The sequence below is a fragment of the Bos javanicus genome, chromosome 2 (assembly GCF_032452875.1).
Source record: "Bos javanicus breed banteng chromosome 2, ARS-OSU_banteng_1.0, whole genome shotgun sequence".
Classification (NCBI taxonomy): Eukaryota; Metazoa; Chordata; class Mammalia; order Artiodactyla; family Bovidae; genus Bos; species Bos javanicus.
The window spans coordinates 56,848,923-56,865,934 of record NC_083869.1 but is presented as its reverse complement, the minus strand read 5'-3'; positions in this window follow the sequence as shown (position 1 = coordinate 56,865,934).

Sequence of the window (17,012 nt, the reverse complement as noted above, 5' to 3'; positions counted from 1 at the left end):
TACTTTGCCAACCAAGTTTCGTCTAGTCAAGACTATGGTTTTTCCAGTGGTCATGTATGGATGTGAGAGTTGGACTGTGAAGAAGGCTGAGCGACCAAGAATTGATGCTTTTGAACTGTGGTGTTGGAGAAGACTCTAGAGAGTCCCTTGGACTGCAAGGAGATCCAACCAGTCCATTCTGAAGGAGATCAGCCCTGGGATTTCTTTGGAAGGAATGATGCTAAAGCTGAAACTCCAGTACTTTGGCCACCTCATTCGAAGAGTTGACTCATTGGAAAAGACTCTGATGCTGGGAGGGATTGAGGGCAAGAGGAGAAGAGGACGACAGAGGATGAGATGGCTGGATGGCATCACTGACTCGATGGACGTGAGTCTGAGTGAACTCCGGGAGTTGGTGATGGACAGGGAGGCCTGGCGTGCTGCGATTCATGGGGTCGCGAAGAGTCAGACACGACTGAGCGACTGATCTGATCTGATCTTTCCCCATTTTGAATGTTTTAGACCATATCTTGAGTTCCTCATATATATAAACACAACAGGTTATGTTATATATTTTACAATGGTTTATGAGATATTGTTGGCGCTTTGCAGTGTATCCTTGAAGTTCCTCTTAGCAAAGTTCTTTTCTTCTGCTTGCCTCTGGGCTTGCCATCTGAGTTGTTTTGACCAAGATTATGGTATCATTACATACACAAAAGGCTTAAAATGTACTTAAGGATGGATTTCCCTCTTGTGCAATGAGAAGAATATATTTCAGATAGACACAGGAGCAGATCATCAATCACTGCCAGCCTGAAGCAGGGACTCTTCAGCTGAACTATTATTTATTAGTGAAAAATAAATATTCAGTATTTTTTGCCAGCAAAATTCCTGAGGTTATTCATTATGTAGCAATAGTAGACTGGTGACTTATACAGACAATAGATCTGGCCCCTCTCTGAGCTTATTTTAGATCTCCTTTAACTCTTCTTATTCCAGGCATTCCGACTTCCTCTCCTGTCTTCAGCATATTAAATTTATTCTTACTTCATGATCCTTAGGCAAGCTGTTCATTCTGCCTGGACTTTTTCCCATTAATTGTCTTATAGTTCCTTTTTATTTTCCAGGTTTCAGGGTAAGTATTACCTACTCAGTGAAACATTCTCAAATCACCGTGCCTTAAATATAGACCTCCCAACCCTTTTCTCTGTAAGTCTCTATCATATATGTCGTTTATATTATCCATGGTGTTTATTACAGTTTATAATAGCAATTTCTTTTCTTTTCTTTTTGGAGCATTGTCTTTATGGCTACTTTCTTGAAAGTATGTGCATGTGTGTGCTAAGTCACATCAGTCCTGTCTGACTCTGTGCCATCCCATGGACTGTAGCTCACTAGGCTTCTCTCTCCATGGGGTTCTCCAGGCAAGATACTGGAGTGGGTTGCCATTTCCTATTCAGGGGACCTTCCCAGTCCAGAGACTGAACCCACATCTCTTATGTCTCCTGCACAGGCAGGTGGGTTTTTTACCAGTAGTGCCACCTGGGAAGCCCAGGGAGTATACCCGTATTTTATCCAAAATAACTATAGTGGACCCCACAGTACCTGTTTAGTAAGTAACTATATGAATGAATCAACCCTGTGGAGTAGTTTCATCCCATTTACCAAACACAAAGCCACCCGCAAACTGCATGAACACCACACACAGTTAACAAACTCAAAGATAATAAAATGTATCCTCTTCGGACAGAGGCTTTTTAACTTTTTTCCCTAGTTTCAACACTCTGGTATTTTATTTTTTAAAGTGAGACATCTGAAATAAACATCTCTGATATTCTGGTGACATTCCAAGTTGGAGCTCTGAGGATGGTCAGATTTTTTTTTTCCTTCTTTTCCTAATGCATACTATCAAGAAACTATCATTTTAGTGTTTTTAGGGCACTGATCAAGATAATAAAGATTTAAGAGTAAGAATATTCATATTCCTATATTAATATATTCATATTAATTAAATTCTGTTTACAAGAGGAACATTTAGACACTAATTTTTTTTCCAGCTTAACACTTCACTGTGTAGTTTTCTGATGTAACTGGATAGCGTACATCAGCCTATGATTTATTTTTTTCCAAGTCGTTTGGCTTTAACAGTATATTCAAAAGAGTGCAGGAAAAAACTGCTTTTTCCCCTTTACATTTTTTATTCCATTTTACTTTCTGTCAATATAAAGTTATTTTCTCAATTATTTACTAGAGATAAGCATGGCTTCTTACAAAGTATATAGATGTATACATATTATATCCACAATTATTTTATAGTACAACAAAGAATTCTACTTAAAAATCAGCCAGTTCCTCTGTCGTTATTATCCACCCACCTCTAGCCAAAGCACCAAGTATGTTATTTATATATGGCATTTATTTTTTTCAGGCATCATTTTCTTCTTTGAATTGGCTTCTATAAGAATGAAAAGTTAATAAGCTGCAGGATCCAAGTTATAAGATGACACAAGCCATACAATAACAAATGTGCATTAGTTTTTCTGTAATTTATATTCAAAATTGGAGAGGTAATTTGCAAACACCTCATAATAAATCCTGAGCTAAAAGAAACGTTTGTCAAATTTTGCTCTCATTTTCCTTTCTATAGTATGCAGATGTTCAGTTTTAAATTTGTCACATTTTCATACTTCCTCCTATATGGCTCTTTCTTTGATTTCTTGCCAAAAAGTAAAACAAAAACCAAGCAAATTAAAATTCATAGTTATGAAGTGAATTTTGCAAAGACATTATTTTCTTTCTCTCTCATTTTTTTTTTTACTTTCCCCAAAGTTTGCTTCCCAATTAATACATTTTCAAATAACTTTAGTCTATCTTGAAATAACTAAACATTAGAAACAGTATTTTGGAGAAGGAAATGGCAACCCACTCCAGTATTCTTGCCTGGGAAATCCCATGGACAGAGGAGCCTAGTAGACTGCAGTCCATGGGGTCGCAGGAATTGGACATGATTTAGCAAGTAAAATACCATCACCAGAAACATTATTTAAGCATCAACTTATCTCTTAAGATTTAGTATCGCCATTCCTGCCATTATCTGACATTCTTTTCAGAATAATAAATCATCCAATTTGAAACCAAAATGAAAAATTATCCTTTATCAATTCTTGATTCTAGTTTCGTATTTCTGTCTGTAGTATACCAATATATTCTGAACCATAATTTAAATGTTTAGAGTCACCAAAACTCTATGTTGCATTATTCACTGAGCCCTTCAGATTCTCTTCCTCCCGTTATGTGGCTATTACTCTAGTCCATTAACTCTACACTGGACCTGTGCAATACCTCATTCCATCTCCAACTCCTGAAATCTATTTTATATCTGTCACATGATTCATTTTTAAAAGAGCTGGTCATATACCTTGCCTATTCAAAAACTTATAAGAGCACTTTATTTTTGCATAATTCAGATACAAATTTGAAGTCAGGTACCAAAAATTCATTTTGACACCTGAGACATTCCATTCCTAGCCTCCTCAATTATTTTGTGTTTTCCAACAATCCTCATTCATGAAATCTTCCTTTCTCCCTCTGCCATATCTTAAGTGTGTGCTATAGGTTTCAATAATTCCTCTGTCTTAAATATTTTTTTCACATTTTTTCCCCTGGAGAGATTTTATCAGTGCTTCCAGGATCACTTCACTCTCCTTTTATTTCTATGCAGTAATCACTGATCACCAGGAGAAATATCAATAACCTCAGATATGCAGTTGACACCACCCTTATGGCAGAAAGTGAAGGGGAACTAAAGAGCTTCTTGATGAAAGTGAAAGAGGAAAGTGAAAAAGCTGTCTTAAAACTCAATATTCAAAAAAGAAAAATATCATGGCATCTGGTCTCATCACTTCATGGCAATTAGATGGGGAAACAATGGAAGCAGTGACAGACTTTGACCTTATTTTCTTGGGTTCCAAAATTTACCGCAGATGATGACTTCAGCCATGGAATTAAAAGACACTTGCTCCTTGGAAGAAAAGCTATGACAGCGTATTAAAAAGCAGGGACATTACTTTGCCAACGAATGTCTCTATAGTCAGTCAAAGCCATGGTTTTTCCAGTGATCATGTATGGATGTGAGAGTTGGGCCATAAAGAAAGCTGAGCACCAAAGAATTGATGCTTTAGAAAGGTGGTAACAATAACCCTGTATACGAGACAGCAAAAGAGACACTGATGTATAGAACAGTCTTATGGACTCTGTGGGAGAGGGAGAGGGTGGGAAGATTTGGGAGAATGGCATTGAAACATGTATACTATAATGTATGAAATGAGTCACCAGTCCAGGTTCGATGCACGACACTGGATGCTCGGGGCTGGTGCACTGGGACGACCCAGAGGGATGGTATGGGGAGGGAAGTGGGAGGAGGGTTCAGGATGGGGAACACATGTATACCTGTGGCGGATTCATTTCGATATTTGGCAAAACCAATACAATATTGTAAAGTTTAAAAATAAAATAAAATTTAAAAATAATATTTAAAAAATAATAAATTAAAAAACAAACAAAGCATCATGCCTTATAAACTGTGTTTCACAAGAAAAAAAAAAAAGAATTGATGCTTTTGAACTGTGGTGTTAGAGAAGACTCTTGAGAGTCCCTTGGACAGTAAGGAGATCAAACCAGTCAATCCTGAAGGAAATTAGTCCTAAATATTCACTGGAAGGACTTATACTGAAGCTTAAGCTCCAATACTTTGGCTACTTGATGGGAAGAACTGACTCATTGGAAAAGACCCTGAGGCTGGGAAAGATTGAAGGCAGGAGGAGAAGGGGGCAGCAGAGGATGAGATGGTTGGGTGGCATCACTGACTCAAACTGACTCAATGGACATGAGTTTGAGCAGGCTCCTGGAGTTGGTGATGGATGGGGAAGCCTGGTATGTCACAGTCCATGGAGTCATAAAGAGTCAGATGTGACTGAGCGACTGAACTGAATCAGTGATCACCTCTAGTCATTAACACTTTAAACCATAATATTTTTACCTTTTTCATGATACTGGCTAACATGAATTGGTTAAATTTTCAATATAACTATGTCATAGCCAGTTTAGAGGGTCTTACCAGGTGACTCAGTGGTAAAGAATCTGCCTGCCTAAGCAGGGGCTGCAGGGGATACAGATTCGATCCCTGGGCCAGGAAGATCTCCTGGAGGAGGAAATGGCACCACTCCAGTATTCTTACCATGATAATCCCGTGGACAGAGGAGCCTGGTGGGTTATGTTCCATGGGGTCACAAAGAGTTGTACATGACTGAGTGACTGAGCACATGTGCACACATGCATAGTCAGTGGAGAGGGAGCCATATTAATTGAGGTATATTGCTGATGGCTCTAAGCTAGATAGATTCTGAAAACTCCACAGTGTGTGTGTTTGTGTGTGTGTGTGTGTGTGTGTGTGTGTGTGTGTGTGTGTGTTGTACAAGATATTTACATATACTGGTTGAATTGTGTATCTAGGATACTATTAATTAAAGTATTAAGGAAGATATCTTTACTTACTTATTAGTAGTGTGGACATGAAAGGAAAAGGACCAGATTTTCTGTCTTCTACATTCTTTCACCACTAGCTGCAGAGTAAGATCGTCATGGGACAGGCATCCTGCTTGAACCTAATGTGACTGGCAATAATTATGCAGCTAGTGACATTTTTTAGACATTCCGGGTATCACTGGGCGTATCAGTGAACTTTTTCTCTGTTACAAGCCATCTTACCACTTTGGATCTTATTACACCAACCATGTATTGAGCTCCGGATTCTGTAGGATGTCACTTTAAATTGGGCTCAGCTGGGTAGTTCTGGTCAATTCTGGGTAGACTGGTTTAAGGATCCATCAGTCTGTCTGGTCTAGGGAGCCTCAGCTAGTGACTTCTCTCTTATCTACATGGTCTCCCACTTCTCATCAAGTCCAGTCATGTCATTACATGGAAGCTGAGCAGGGTGCCAAGAAAGCAAACAGCAATGTGCACTGCCTCCTAAGACCTAGACTCAATCGGGCTCACCATTGCTTCTGCTTCACTGTACTAAACAGGAGGAGCTATAACGTTGCCTGGGTGTGGCCTACCACTCAGGGTACTCATATTCAATTATTTTTTTCAATTGCTCTGAATAAAGAAGAGGCGACCTTCCACGTTCACCTTCCCTGACTCGGCTCAGTCTCCTTATGGGACTTTCCTGTTTCAGCCCTGATGACCAGATGCTGAGCTTACTCTCCTGATGTAGCTCCTCCAGGGTTTTACATTAGGAGCTTGGAGGGGTTACGTTAATTGACTATTGACACAATGATAATCCAAATCTTCATTCTTGTTCCCAAATTCCACCTTCACATGTAGATGATATTTCATAGCATAGACTTAAACTTCTTCCCTTTTCTATTCTTTTTTTTTTTTTCAGTATATGAACATGTGACTATCCTGATAGAGTAAATGACAGAAAACCCAACATAGAGATACTATAAGTGCATGGATATTGAGTGAGATACTACCACAAAATATTGATAGCGTCTTGAATAAAATAGAGTGAGTGTGAATGTCCTTTGCAGTGATGATAGTAGTATAGTAGGCAGCCATCAAAGAGGAGGAAAAGCTAGTGAAAATGGAGAAATGTAGAAAGCAGATATTCAGATTAAATTCTGAAATTCACAAGAACTGATTAGAGTCAGGATTGTCTCTTTTTTTGTTGTTCATAAAAATTGAATTTTCACTAGAAATGATGCTATCAGTGTGTCATCTTTCAGTTTGATAGACTCTGACATTTTTAACCTTGTTCTTCTCCAATCTCTCTCTATCTATAATATATATATGTATATATATATATATTTTTTGCACAGAGCAGGAAAAAAATTATGACTTTTATGATGTGATCTATTTAATATACATGATTGGAATATGATTTAGGAAATCTTAAACTACACTGTTTCCAAATAACAAAGATTTTTCTCCTCCTTTCTTTATATCTGGAAGGGCTATTTACTCATCCATCCATCCATCTGACCAATCATATTTGCACATATTTGGCAGTCTTTATTAATTTCCAGCATATGTTAGGTTTTATATATACAGGTATTCTTCATGTAGCTTTCAGGGAATCAGATATTTTCACTGATGCATCTGTTTTAATCTGCCTAAAATAACTGGACATATCTGTGATTTTAATATCAACATGAAGTATTCTGGGATTTATTAAGCTTCTTGAAAAACCACAATAATGTTGTACTGCATTTTGGATATCTTCTGAGAAAATAAAGAAATCTGAAAGGATTTATAATCCATGAGGATTTTATAACATTTGAACTAGAATATATTGTAAGAAATATCAGACCATCCTATAAAGAAAATAGAAATTTTCAGCACAGATATTACTTGAAAAGTGCATGAAGAAAGTATCTCTACATGCACAACTTCTTGATAAGAGCCTAAGGTATTACCTATCTCTTTTGCGAATCATTTTAAGTTAAGCTTTCTTTCAATGTAAGGAGATGAATTAGAGAAATTGAACATGACTTCTGTAGTCTGAAACATTATCCTTCTAATGTGGTCCTGAATTCACGGAAATACTAAATTCTTAAAATAGTTCCCTGGATTCTTGAAAATAGCCATTTAAGCTAGCTACACAATTTACTCATGTTCAAAGATAGTAACATATATGTTGCCATGTATAGCGAAAGGAAAACCATGAAATGAGTAACTCTGGGAGTTTTTATAGATAAAACATGTGTACCCCCCAAAAGGCTAAAATTGCCATCAAATGCTTTGTGTTACACCGTTTGCACACAGCTCTGATGGTTTGAGGTTGACTTTAGGGCAAGCAACTGCTATGTTTGTCCTTGAGATACTTTGCTATAGTCAGAGACAAAACTAGGATTTCAAAGAATCACTGAACTGATAATCCATGACTTTAGATCCATTTTATCCTCAAACTTAGGTGAAATAAAAGTTTTAATTTAATTTAAATTGCATACTTTTTAGATATATCTTATAAAATGCAAAAAAAAAGGTAGATTTAAGATTCAGTTTCTTCAGTTAGCAAGTTTTAGAAAAGATTCTATTAATCATGTTATCTTTATTAATCATAGTTACTTGAATATGTAATTCAAAATGATAGAGAAAGCAAGGGATTTGTCCTTAATGGTCAACAGATTCTATTGACTTAATTAATAATCCTGTCAATGATAAGGGTTTAAAGTCTACAATTCTTCATCTTTTCATACAGGGTTTCGAAATGCAGAGCACACATCTCCTTAAATGTTAAATATCACTTGTCAAATACTTTTCTCTTGTTTCAATTATACAAAACCAAATGTAGCCTCTTGTTGAAATCTGCACAAGAAGATGAATTGAATTGGGCACTTCCCTCTTGCCAATCCATGAACTGGACACAGCAGTAACTATGTCTCATCAGCCAAAAGGTTTATAACAGGAGACTGGCATGTCAAAATCTGTTGCATGAAAGTGATTTTTGTGTGTAATAAGTGACCCACATGTAACCAGTGCTTGTTACAGTCTTCAGGCTGTCACCAAAAAGCTCTAAAGCAGAGGGAACATAGTGGCATTGTTGTTCTTCATGGCTGTCATAATAATACCACTGAAATATGCAGGATACTTAGCATTTTAGGTTAGGCTTTTTATCAATGTCTCTCCAGTATATGACTTAATGCATGAACGCCTTTTAAGAATTCAACAGTGAGAACTCAATTAGTGAGGTTAAATAAAAATATCCCACTAAAGAATAGGAACTAAATAAGTAAGGTGACTATGTTATGTATATATACATATACATAGAGAGAGAGAGAGGAGGAGAGAAAGAGAGAAAGAGGAGAGAAAAAGTTTTTCTTCTAAGGCTCAATAAAGCTTTTGCTCATAGGTTAATTTAAGGAAACAATCTAGCTTGCTGTTCATGAAAAACACAGTCATCTGGTTTAAAATGACAATAATTGAAGTAAAAATGAGGTAATTATGTTAATAGCCTATTGAAGATTTCAGTCAAAAAGGGAGGACACAATTTGGGCACCTTATTAATCATTTTTTCTTGTATTTGTATGACTTGTAAGCTGATCTGTTGGGTTAACTCAATTAGAAGTGCGCCAAGATATCATAAATCTCTTCATTTTAAGTGCCTCATTAATTTTATGACAAAATTAACCCAACACCATTAGAGCAACAGGCAAATCTTGACAGCTTTTTTTTTTTTTTAACTCTTAGACTGTTCTAGTTGATATTTGATGCAGTCCACAAATAATGTTATCAGTTCACTAGATTCTAACTTTGAGCCTGCTACAGCTGATGGGATCCTCGGATCCCTGGTGACCTCATTGTGGGTGCCCTGTATGTTCAGTCACTGAACAACATAGCTAGCTATGCTACATGCAACCTTTCCTTACCACACAGAGCCATTCCCGATATGTTCACTCTAATAGAGCAAGATTACTTTCAACTTTCTGCTTGCAGTATTCTGATAACCTTGTATACTTAATCATAATTGAGAGTCAAGTGACTTCCACCAAGTATGCATTTTAATTAGCTATCAAATAAATAGGGAGACTGTTTGTCTGGATTTTCTTTCTTTGTGCTAATTAATTGGGAATCAAGGGTCAGGATCTTGTCTTGCAAAGTGCATTGAAGACATTCATTTCAAATATTTATATACATCCACTTACAAGCACGGGATTCAGAGTTCATTTTACATTCTAATATAGGCCAAAAAGAAGTATTTAAGTAGATGTGCAGGCATCATGCTGAAGTAATAATGATGGTAAGATAAATATTCAACAAGATTTGTGTTTTCTATTGCAGTTTTTAAGCTAAATAAAGTTTGTCATTTTAACAATCATTAAGCAGGCAGGTGAGAACTCTGTAGGCATGATTATATCTTAATCAAATTTGAACAGAAATTATATTTTTGAAAAAAAGGCAAATAATTCAAGCTTTGAGGATTCTACAGAAAACAAATGGAATGTAGAATGGAGGCAGTGTTTTGACTATCTCATATACCTTTGTGTTCAATTATTTAAAATGAAAGCACTTAGGCAAAGCTATTTAATTTCTAATTTTTGCCTTATACCTAGAGTTATAGCATTCCCAAGTTGTGTATAATAACATCAGCCTTGCAAATAATTTAATTCCTAAAACTATAAATAGTTTATTATTCTATGAAGTTTTTATTTGCTAAACATACAGTGATCCTCCCCATGCCACGGCAAAATGTGAGATGAACATCAAGTTTCCTGAACAAGGGTGAACGTAGTTCTGAGATCAGTAATGAATGTATATTGTTCTTCATGCATAAAAGACAAAGTTTGAAACTTCTTCTACTGGGAATTGAGAAAAAAAAAAAAATGCATCTACCAGATCAGCATAGGGGCTTCTCTGGTGACTCAGCAGTAAAGAATGTGCTGGCAATTCAAGAGACCCAGAGACCTTGAATTCAGTCCCTGGGTTGGGAAGATTCCCTGGAGGAGGAAATGGCAACAGACTCTAGTATTTTTGCTGGGAAAATCCCATGGAGAGAGGAACCTAGTGCGCTGCAGCCCATAGCTTCGCAAAGTCAGAGGTGACTGAGCACGAAAGCTCCAGGTCAGTAGGTGCACACTCAGTGCCATAGTCTGCATTAACATATCCCTGCAAAGATATCGTATCTGGCAAAGGATGTAGTTGGGTTGCAACTTAGTTAAGTTTATAGTAGTCCATTGTCATCTGCCAAATAGATTCACTCATTTATTTATTTTTGACTAATGGCTTAAGATAGGAAACAGCACCACCATATCCTTTAAATCATGAGTCTCCAACCTCCAGGATCTAATGCCTGATGATCTGGGCTGGAGCTTATGTGACAATAAAAGAAATAAAGTGCACAATAAATGTAGTGCTCTTGAATCATCCAGAACTACCCCCCCTCCCACCCATTCCCTGGAAAAATTGGTTCCTGGTGCCAAAAAATTTAGGGACCACTGCTTTAGATCTTTAATTGGGGCCGTAATCTTTGAAATTCTTCAGGGAACACATTACTGCTTCTGTTTTACTCTTTTGACTTGAAGATAAAGCAGTTTCAGGAGCTTCTACATTCAATCTTTATCGTAACTCACTGTTCCTCCACAAATCAGCATGTGCATGTCAGAGTTTGGCCAGGTGCTCAGAAAATGCACCCCAGTTGCATATAGATGGGCCAGGAAATGGCTCCTGGGGAGATCCTTGAATTTACTAGATCCATTATTAGGTAAACCTGGACCAGAACTTTACTCATTACTTGACCTCCACAGGCTCCCTCCAAGTCTCCAAGGGGCATGGTAATATTTATGGTACCTCTTATTCTCATCAGTTTGGATACTATATTCAACAACATTCAAAATTTTTGACTATTTCCCTTTTCCAGTGTGAGTTTAAGTCCAGTAATTGGCACAGCACCATTTGGAGACAGATTGAAGGAATATTTATCCTTCCTCAAGGGTGTTTGGTTTCACTTTCAATTATTGGGTTCAGGGTCTATGAATTGGCTTAGGTTTAGGAAACCATATCTCAGGAATCATGATTTTTGTCCATTGTTGCAGAGGATGTAAATCTCTAAATTTCTCTGGTTGTATCATCAAGTAACACTCTAGTTGGCTGCTCACCTGTTTTGCTACCAGAAAAATCTATGGCCTATCACCATTGCCACAGACCCAAGGCACCCAGGTTGCCATTTCAAACTCGCTGTTCATAGCAGTAAATATTTCTGCCTTCCCTCTTTTAGATAAGTGCTGCCACTTTTATTCTGAAATCCTATTATCCCACTGACACTAGAAAGCCCAGTTTTACAAAATATCTTCTACCATCAAACCCAGCCTACTAAAGTTCTTAAATTTCCCTCCACCAGAGAATCTTTTATTAACCTTTGTGAAGAGAGTGTTCTCTTGGATTTTCCAGGAAAAGTGATTGATCCATACATTAGGTGCTGACATGCAGTATATCGCTCTTACATTCCCACCTACATCCTTGAGCCTTCTGACTTCAAGTACTCTGTTAAGACAGTGCCAGCCTCCCTTTTTCATTTATTAAGGGCCACCCATTATTAAGGGCCATCATTTCTTGCTTCTGCTTCAGTGACTACACTAAAGCCTTTTACTGTGCAGAGCACAAAAAACTATGGAAAATTCTTAAATAGATGGGATACCAGACCACCTTACCTGTTTCCTGAGAAAAGCAACAGTTAGAATTGAACATGGAACAACGGACTGGTTAAAAATTGGGAAAGGAGCTGTATATTGTCATTATGCTTATTTAACTTATATGCAGAGTATAACATGTGAAATTCCAGACTGAATGAAGCACAAGCTGGAATTAAGATTGCTGGGAGAAATATCAATAACCTTAGATATGCAGATGGCACCACCCATATGGCAGAAAGAGATGAGGAACTAAAGCACCTCATGATGAAGATGAAAGAGAACAGTGAAAAAGCTGGCTTAAGACTCAATATTCAAAAGACAAAGATCATGGCATCTGGTCCCATCACTTCATGGCAAATAAATGGGGAAGCAATGGAAACAGTGAGAGACTATTTTTCTTAGTCTCCAAAATCACTGCAGATGGTGACTGCAGCCATGAAATTAAAAGACATTTGCTCCTTGGAAGACAAGCTATGACAAACCTAGACAGAGTGTTAAAAAAGCAGAGACATTACTTTGCTAACAAATGTCCATCTAGTGAAAGCTATGGTTTTTCCAGTAGTCATGTATGGATGTGAGAATTGGAAAAGGCTGATCGAAAAAGCAAGAGAGTTCCAGAAAAACATCTATTTCTGCTTTATTGACTATGCCAAAGCCTTGGACTGTGTGGATCACAATAAACTGTGGAAAATTCTGAAGGAGATGGGAATACCAGACCACCTGACCTGTCTCTTGAGAAATTTGTATGCAGGTCAGGAAGCAACAGTTAGAACTGGACATGGAAAAACAGACTGGTTCCAAATAGGAAAAAGGAGTACGTCAAGGCTGTATATTGTCTTCCTGCTTATTTAACTTATACACAGAGTACATCATGAGAAATGCTGGTCTGGAAGAAGCACAAGCTGGAATCAAGATTGCCAGGAGAAATATCAATAACCTCAGATATGCAGATGACACCACCCTTATGGCAGAAAGTGAAGAGGAACTAAAGAGCCTCTTGATGAAAGGGAAAGAGGAGAGTGAAAAAGTTGGCTTAAAGCTCAACATTCAGAAAACTAAGATCATGGCATCTGGTCCCATCACTTCATGGCAAATAGATGGGGAAATAGTGGAAACAGTGTCAGACTTTATTTTTGGGGCTCCAAAATCACTGCAGATGGTGACTGCAGCCATGAAATTAAAAGACGCTTACTCCTTGGAAGAAAAGTTATGACCAACCTAGATAGCATATTGAAAAGCAGAGACATTACTTTGCCATCATAGGTCCATCTAGATAAGGCTGTGGTTTTTCCAGTGGTCATGTATGGATGTGAGAGTTGGACTGTGAAGAAAGCTGAGCACCGAAGAATTGATACCTTTGAACTGTGGTTTTGGAGAAGACTCTTGAGAGTCCCTTGGATTGCAAGGAGATCCAACCAGTCCCTTCTGAAGGAGATCAACCCTGGGATTTCTTTGGAAGGAATGATGCTAAAGCTGAAACTTCAGTACTTTGGCCACCTCACGCAAAGAGTTGACTCATTGGAAAAGACTCTGATGCTGGGAGGGATTGGGGGCAGGAGGAGAAGGGGACAACAGAGGATGAGATGGCTGGATGGCATCACTGACTCGATGGATGTGAGTCTGAGTGAACTCTGGGAGTTGGTGATGGACAGGGAGGCCTGGCATGCTGCAATTCATGGGGTCGCCAAGAGTCGGACACGACTGAGCTACTGAACTAAACAGAACTGAGTGACAAAGAATTGATGTTTTCAAACTGTGTTGTTGGAGAACACTCTTGAGAGTCCCTTGGATTACGAGAAGATTGAACCGGTCAATCTTAAAGGAAATCAAACCTGAATTTTCATTGGAAGGGCGGATGCTGAAGCTGAAACTCCAATCCTTTGGCCACCTCATGTGAAGAGCCAAAAAGACCCTGATTCCAAGAAAGAGTGAAGGCAGGAGCAGAAGGGGATGCCAGAGGATGAGACGGTTGGATGGCATCACCAATTCGATGGATATGAGTTTGAGCAAATTCCACGATATGGTGTAGGACAGGAAGGCCTGTTGTGCAGAAGTCCATGGGGTCACAAAGAGTCGGACGTGATGGAGTGACTAAACAGCAACAACAATCATTTCCTCCATGATTTAGATTTGGATAAGACTGAAGTGACCGAGCAGGCATGCATGCACATGCACACAGGACTTCCCAGGTAGTAAAGAACCCGTCTGCTAATGCAGGAGACATAAGAGATGTGGGTTCAATCCCTGGGTTGGGAAAATCCCCTGGAGGATGGCATGGCAATCCACTCCAGTATTCTTGCCTGGAGAACCCAGTTGACAGAGGAGCCAGGTGAGCTACAATCCATGGGGTTGAAAGGGTCAGACACGACTGAAGTGACTAAGCACTCACAGGCACAGCACTAATTAGGACTGTGCATCCAGATGCTGTTACCATGATGCTACATTCTCCCTTCATATTCTTCTCAGATGATTCAACATCTTCATGATCCACTCTTGAATACATTCCCTTTCTTAATAACTAGGTCTTCCACTTCCTTCCGGAGCAGAGACTGTTTCCCTGCTGGAGCTGGTGGAACCTGATTACTGTTATAAAGACAAAGAGATGGGAGCAATCTGTGGGGAGAACAAGGATGACCTCCCAAGACATCTGTTTCAGGCGAGGTCTTCGGGAGCCTCCAGGCAAAGGTGGGCTGTTTTCCTTTAGCAGATGGGCAGATGCTCATCTCTTGGTCTGGATGATTCAGAACAACTTGGAGATTTGACATTTTCAAACTTCTCCACTCAAATATCACCTTCCAAAGTTGCTCTGACCTTAAGCTGTGAGACAAGTCAAGTATATGCCAGGGTACCTCCTTTGTAGTTCTTATTTATGCAAAATGAAATTCAGGTGTAATTTTCAGTGTAATCTTCCTTAAGCTTTAGGAGGTAGTGATCCTTTTAACTGCCTCTAATTTGGCCCTCTGACCTACAGCAGGGGGCTTTGAGTTGATTGTTGGCCAATCTGATTCTATTATTGTCTTTTTAAGACAAATTAGCCAACAGTATAATCCTTATAGTTACCATTGTCTCTATATTGTCCAGGGCTACTGGGGTAAGCCTGTGCTAGCTACACCTTCTACTTGTGACTCATCGCAGTTAGCACCAGTGAGACTTAGAACCTGTCATGTTATTGCATGTCAGGATAATCATTATCTCGCTTATCCTCAGCAATAGAGCCCTTAGTATATCTGACTGGTAGGTGAATCTGCTTTAGAATTATTTCCTGGCACTTTACTTTGAAAGATCACTTTGTATTTCCCAAAGCAGAGCCTGAGACAGGGGCTTTACACAAGCAACTTATATTGGGCAGTGATTTTGAGAATAGTTATAGGAAACTGGGAATAGTAGAAAATCCATACAAACAGGTATTATAAAATTGATCACTGCTATGGGAAACTTGGGCTTGTTTCTCAGAGACCTTCAAAAAAGACAGGAAGAGTGAAGCATAAATTAACTAAGGGGTGAAATTGGGTTATTTTTATTGATTAATGGTTGCTCCCTGGTATATTAACACCTTCCCACAGCACAGCCATGGGCCTCTCCAGGTTTCACATTGCTGAGTGCCAGCTGGGTTCCTGTTGATGTCCTTGTCTTTCCCACAGTCTGCTCACATATCATTTGTCTTCAGACAAATAATCAAGGTCAATTAAGTGTGTAGCTTGAGTATGAATTTTTTGAGACCTCAGTGATACAGGAGGAGATCATTAAAGATTGGTACATGAAGATGTTGGAACAGCAGGGAAGAACACAAGAGAATCAAACCTTTAGCAATGATATCTGGAGCTAGTTGCTGTGCACTGTCTCAGAGGTGCGGCAGGGAAGAAACCAAGAGGATTTCACAGGTCAAATAATGTCACCATTAAGAGATCTCTGACTTAATCCTGGGAATCCAGGAATATGTTAGCTTACATGGCAAAAAGGACTGTGAGATATAATTAAGGTTATGAACCTTAAAATAAGGAGATTATCCTATACGGTATTATCCATGTTGGTCCAACTAATCACATTAGCCCTTAAACACAAAATTTCTCTAGCTGGAGGCAGAGCAGACCCATAGAAGAATAGCTCAGGGATATTGCAAGCATGAGGGAGATATGAATTATGGTTTTGGAATGCAGGGGCCCACATTCTAAGACCACAGAGATACCTCTAGGAGCTAAAGACCCTAATGGACCTTAGCTTATGGACCCTAGCTGACAGCCATTGAGGTAACTAGAAACTCAGTTCTACAACTACAAAGAGCTGGATTCTGCATTCAGCCTGCAGGAACTCAGGAGCACTTCCTTCTCAGAGCCTGTGATAAGAGCTCTGGTCATCAACACCTTGATGCCAGCCTTGTGAAACCTGGAGCAGTGAATCCAATCAAGGCAACATGGACTTCTGACCTACTGAATTGTAAGATGATATGTGTGCTGTCTTAAGGGGATAACCCTATGGTAATTTGTTCAGGTGGCAAATAATAATAATAATAATCCACAGAGAGACTAAACAGAGCTGAGCCAAGTTCTCAGGCTGTGCTCCTGCAAAGCTAAGTGCAGCAGCTATATTAGAGGTGAAAAGTGAGGCTGTGTGGTAGGAAGAGGTGTCTAATGTTAGGACTTCCCCACTGGCTCAGGAATAAAGAATCTGCCTGGCAATGCAGGAGAGGAAGGTTCAATCCTGGGTTGGGAAGATCCCCTGGAGGAGGGAATGGCTACCTACTCCATATTCTTGCCTGAAGCATCCCATGGACAGAGGAGCCTGGCGAGCTAAAATACATGTGGTCACAAGAATCAGACCTGACTGAGCATGCATGCATCCAGT